At 29.4% G+C, this 5,903-nt stretch overlaps 1 protein-coding gene and 1 long non-coding RNA gene across 2 annotated transcripts in view; one reads left to right on the top strand and one right to left on the bottom strand.

Annotated features, from left to right (window-relative positions):
* LOC119575535 overlaps positions 1 to 5,903 on the top strand; it is a 41,291-nt gene that overhangs the window by 1,540 nt on the left and 33,848 nt on the right. The window lies entirely within an intron of this gene.
* LOC119575091 lies at positions 605 to 2,220 on the bottom strand. Its single transcript, XR_005228944.1, has 2 exons — positions 2,186 to 2,220; positions 605 to 1,033 (listed from the first exon to the last, which is right to left on the bottom strand). It is a non-coding gene; the product is annotated as an uncharacterized LOC119575091 (long non-coding RNA).

Here is a 5,903-nt window from a genome sequence, read left to right as displayed (position 1 = left end):
AAAAATGATTGGGGGGGGCCCCCATATTTAAAATTACCCTATAAAAAAAAAAAAACCAATTTTGAGAAAATAAAGGGTTTTCAAAAAAAGATTTTTCCATTGAAAAAATTCCCCTTTTCTTTGTTCCCAGAAATACCAGTAAAATTGAATGTTAATTTTCAGCACATTTATCAATACTGTTTTTTTGGGTGACTGCATAGGTATTGTCTCATATAATGACCCCCCCTCCCACACACACACACATATAAGGGCCATTTCTCAAAAAGGAATTTAATAAAAATCTGAACTTGATATGTCTAAGGATTGTTTTTTTTTTTTTATTAAAATACCAAAAGCAACAGGAAATTTGCCATAATAACTAAGCTTGCAAATTTTACTTCAGTTTTCTGGATCCATTTCTCTTCAAAAATAATTGTCCCAGCATGAGTGACAGATATTTGTTAATGAAGCTATACTGCAAATGGAGGTGAGGTTTGAAATTATTTTTTTTATTTCATAACTTTCTTCATTACAAAAGTTTTGTATAAATTTGTTGTCTGGCAGGAGGATGCACTTTAGAATGCTAAAATAAATAAATGCATCTGAAAGGTAATAAGAACAAAAATACAATTAAACTTTTAATATAAAATATTACATAGAAATGTTTAGAGTTCCAATGCTCTTTACCCATTCTAATGACAAACTCCAAGAAAATTTACAAAATAATAATAAACAGAATAAATATAAAACTTTCAGCAAGTAAAATATAAAGAACCTATCAAACAACTACATATGAACTAGATACACAAATAGAAGCCTTTAAGGTTCATTTCTACTTAATCTTAATGATAGTGCTGCAGCCAAACCTTATCAATGAATAATAATAATGAATTCTCTGCAACTAAAATGACTAATCTTTCATTAAAAAAATACACAGGAGCAGAAACGCCATTGCCATAAAAAAAAGGTCATAAAAAATTTAATTTCTCTTGCAATCGCTATATGAACAAATATCTTGCAGCTCCTTTAGTGAACATCTATCCCGAGAAACAACCTGAAAAAGAACAAGACAATGTTTACTATGTATACTAATGCCTATATATTTTTAATATAATACTTTTTCTGGCAAAAAAAGTATTATTATGCACTATATACTTAAAATAATGGTTTCTGATTTTACAATATCTATACGTGATTTGGCAGACTTGCCAGTAATGAAAGTATTTCATTCTCACTAATATATTATGTTAATGTTAAATTTTGATGAAACTGCATCTAATCTTTGAAAATTTATTAGTAATAAACCTAAGCTCTCATTCTCCTTTACTTAGAAGAAATGACCAAAGTATGCAATGTGCCAGAATATTTCAAAAAAAAAAAAAAAAAAAAAAAAAAAAAAAAAAAAAAAAAAAAAAAAAAAAAATTACTACTATAATTTTCACAAAATTTTTTGTTTTCCCAATTGTGAGAAGAAATGTATTTTTTGAGAATGGAAAAAATTTCATTCCTTTGGGATGGCCACAGGACAATTTGGTTACATTTCATATCACCTTTTTCTCTAGAAATTTTTTAAACAAAAATTCTTCACAACTTTTGGGAAATAAACATAAACAATCTGAGTTTAAAAAATTTTTTTAAAGCACAAACTTAAAAAGTTAGTTTAAAAAAATAGAGGAGAGAGAGAGAGATAGAGAGAGGGAGGGAGAGAGAGGGAAGAAGAGAGAGAGAGAGAGGGGAGAGAGGGGAAGAGAGAGGAGAGGAAAAGAGAGAGAGAGAGAGAGAAGAGAGAGAGAGAGAGAAAATTAATGCCATTCCCCAAATAAGTGTTCACTTCAACAGATTTCCAAGGAACATTCCATTGGACTGAAAGAAAATAGAAATGAAAAACACACTGGGCCTGTTTGCAAAATTATGCGATATCTTTTTTTTAGAAAAAAAATCAGGGGAAATTCAACCCAAAAAATGTGACAATTTAACATAACAAGAAAAGGACATACTGTGATGAAAAGAATGATATAGATAAAATTTAATTTTTTGTTTTTAATAAAATAAAAACCCTCAAATAAATAACATTTAATTTGACACATTTATTAACACTAAAAAAACCAATTAGCAAAAGGGTAGAAAGGGGCTTAATTTTGTAACTAAATTTCATTTGTCAATATCAGTTTTTATACTTCATTAAATACATACTAAAAAACCTTACCTTTCTCTTCAAAAAAATTTGCAGGAGGGGAGATTTTTCCTTTTTAAAAGTGAATGAAAGTTAGCAAACTGATGTGATCTGGCCCGAGTTTAGGTTTCTGATCACTGACGAAAGCGTAAATGCTTTTTCCAATCCAATGCCTGTCAAACAAGTGAAAAATTTACGAAAACAAGTTATTTTTTTCATGAAAGACTTTTCTGAGTTGAAATATTTTTTATATATGGATATTTTAATACATAATTGATTTTTAAAAAAAAAACAATTGAATAACATAACTATGAATGAAAATATGCCATGAAGATTGGGGAACAAGTACTAAAAATAAATTCCCCCTATACCCTGAAATAAAAGGGCCAAAATCATTTGGTTTAATCTTTAATTTTTTTAAAGGAATATTTTAAAAATTTATCTTTTTTAAAAGTATGAATTCGTATTTTTATACTGAAATTTTTGAATCACAACCCTAGTCTTCAAGCAAAAAAAAATGAATAAAGGATTTTTTGGGCATATCTATAAGAAAAAAACACAATATTTACAGAAAGGGGTTTAAGAGTGGGGAAGCCCAAAATTTTTTCATTAAAGATAAAGAGGATATAATGAAAATTTAATTTAAATTACACTTGAAATTTAACTTTTTTGCGGTAGCCTGGGGAAAACCTATTCATTCTGTAAATTATAATCAAAAAGGAATCCCTTTCAAAAATTTTTTCACGGGGAAATGTAATTTGCTTTTTGTTTTTCCCAGTACAAAATTTTGGGGGGGGGAAAAAGGGTTTCAGGGCTTTTTTGGGGGTTCCCTATCATCCTTTCCGCCTTTTATACCTCTTTGCATGTGTGTTTCTTGGCGAAGCAAGATGTCTGTGCTTAAAATGTTGCATAAAGGCTTTTTTTCCCAGGCTAATGGAAAATTTTTAGGTCAGTTCGAACTATATTTTTGGATCATTCAAAAATGAAAAAATATATCTTTTTAAAATGAATTTAAAATTCTTTTTTTTTCATGGGTGAGATTTCAAAATTCATATGGGGTGAGAGGGTTATGAAAGAAGTAATCCTCCTAACTTCAAAGTCCTGCCCTGAGAATTTAATGACTTGCTTTTTGAAAAACATTTTTCTCAGAGGGGGATCTTAAAAAACTGTGGACAGAAAAAAGGGGAAAAAATCAAGCACTCTTCCCTCTCTAATGCTCTTGATCTTTCTCAGGGGAGATGTCCTTTTTGGTTTTAGAAAAAAACAAAAAAAAATTAAATTTAAAAAAAAGAATGAATAAAGAACAGTTTTTAAAAAAAAACTCATCCCGTAAAATCCAAGGATTTTTATAACCTATGACCCCAAAATTTATAAGCTAACTGAAAGAGCCCGAAGAAAACCAAACCCCTCATTCTATACGGTTTTGGGATAAACTATAAAATAAAACCGGGGTTTTTTTTTGTTTTTTAACCGCCCTACTAAAATTAAAAAGGTAACCTCAATCAATTTGATCTTTATGGAAACTGATCCCGAAAAAAGGAAAAATTTAAACCTTTAAGGATTATATAAATTTCATTTTATAGAAAAAATAACCCAAACCTTAAAAAAAGAGTATGTATTGGGATTCCCCGGCCTATTTCTGGATTTTTAAACAAAATAAAAATTAAAAAATTTGTACTGCAGAGAGTTTTTATGATTACAGGCTACAAAACAAAAATACAAATCACTACAGAAACTAAAGAAGGGAAAACAAACTGGGTGCCAAAATGTTACCTGGAGCATCAAATGATGGGGGGCAAAAAAATGAACATGGAGATGGTAGAATGAGGCAGGTAGTGGATTATATATAAGGGCTTGTGTGCTGGGAATTTTTCCCCAAATTCTTTCCCTTATAGCTTCCTTTTGGAATAAAAAGTGGTGTTTCACTGAAAAAAGTTTAAAAAGACACAAGGGATAGGGAACATTTCCCCACATTCAAAAAATTGTTAAACTTTAAAAAAACTTTAAAAGTTTTATATATTTCCAACATGAGTATTGGGAAACAATAATTAATTTTTTTCTGCCCCAAACACTACAAAATAACTCCTTTACAGAGGGAAATTTGTTTTTGCATGGGAAAAATTTTAAATTAAGAATGTCAACAAAAATACTCTCTGACGGCATTAAAAGAATTCCCGAAAAAATTTAAATGAGAAATAAAAAATAGCCTAAAATGATACCATTCCCGAAGCTGGCTGTCAATGGGCCAAGGATTTCAAATCCAAAGGGGCCCAAATTTTCCCAAATTCAAGATCAAGTTTTAACCCCCTTTCAATCAACAAGCTGCGCCCCCTAAATCAAGTCAAATATTTAAACAAAAACACCCACTGTTCAAAAGAAAATACGTAAATATTTTTTAAAAGTTTTAATGTTTTTTCTTGTAATGCAAGTTTTAATTTTGGGGGTGAAATTACAATAATTATAAGGGCCTGTTTATTTGCCACCCTAAAAAAATTTTGGGATGCTTTCTCATAAACCCTATAAATTTCACATGGCATTTTTTAAGCAATGCAGAAAAAAAAAAAATTTAAAGTTAAACAAAAATGATGGAGAGAAGTTACTTTGGTAGAGGTCAATTTTAAACCCCGGGTTTTCACTACTTATTTTTTTTTTTTTTTTACACAAAAAAAAACCCTGCTTACGGTTCCTTTCTTAAAAAATATTTTTAAGCAAAGGAATGTGGTGCCTCTAGGTCAGGATGCATGTAGGTCCCTTCTTTGAAAATTTGCCTGAAGATACGGGTCTTCAACTGTTTCCATAAAACTTATTTTTTGGGTAAGGGATGAAGCCATTTCGGGGTTTGGACCTCAAAAACAACCCGATCTTCCTCTTTTTTGTTTTCTAAAATATATATATCCACTGTAAAGAAAAAATAGAAACAAAAAACTAAAAAAGGTCAATTGCCTGTACAGGTTTACATTTCAATTTTGCATGGTTTACCCTCTTAAAGAGCCATTCAAATTAAGGAGTTAAAAAATTTTTTCCTAAAAACATTCCAGTTTTTGTGACTTTTGTAGAACAGACAAAGTAAACCTGTTTTTTTTTGTTGATTTGTGTATCGAACAATATTGTATGTTAAAAATTTTTTAATTTTTACTTTCCCAAATAATTACAATGTAGGGGCCAACACTTTAAATGATTTTCTATTCCTCCCAAAAAAATCATCTGTATGTTTTTAATACTCTTTTAAGGCAGCAATGGTAACTGGTTTTGATGGTGAAGGTCAAAAGGAAAATATTTTTTCATGAAAAAATGTAAATTTACTATGATTCTAAATGATAATAAACAAATAAATAGTTTTATTAATGATATTTTATTAATTTTTATATTTTATTTAATATAAATATTGTAATCAATTTTCTAAATATACCTTTACACAAAAAAACCCAAAGCGACAAACTAAGCCATGAAGTTAGGATGGGAGTTCATTTAACTTTTGCCCTTTCCATAAAAAGGGGTTCACAGATGGGCCTTCATATGGTCATTTTTTTGTTTTCCTTTTGCCTTAGCAAATGTATGCTTTTCCCAAATTTTTTCTAGGTAAAGGCATGAAAAAAGATAAAGACCCGATAGAATAAAACTATTTTAACCCCAATAATTTGAGAGAACATATGGCTTTAAACTTCCAAAACCTGAATTTTTTCCAAGGGGGTGAAAGGGATATAAAAAAAAAAAAAATTTTTTTTTTTTGTTTTTCCCTGGGGAATTTTTT

Source organism: Penaeus monodon, chromosome 7 (assembly GCF_015228065.2).
Source record: "Penaeus monodon isolate SGIC_2016 chromosome 7, NSTDA_Pmon_1, whole genome shotgun sequence".
In the NCBI taxonomy this organism is placed as follows: Eukaryota; Metazoa; Arthropoda; class Malacostraca; order Decapoda; family Penaeidae; genus Penaeus; species Penaeus monodon.
Note: the sequence above shows the minus strand (reverse complement) of the source record. Positions and strands in the feature narration are given on the sequence as shown.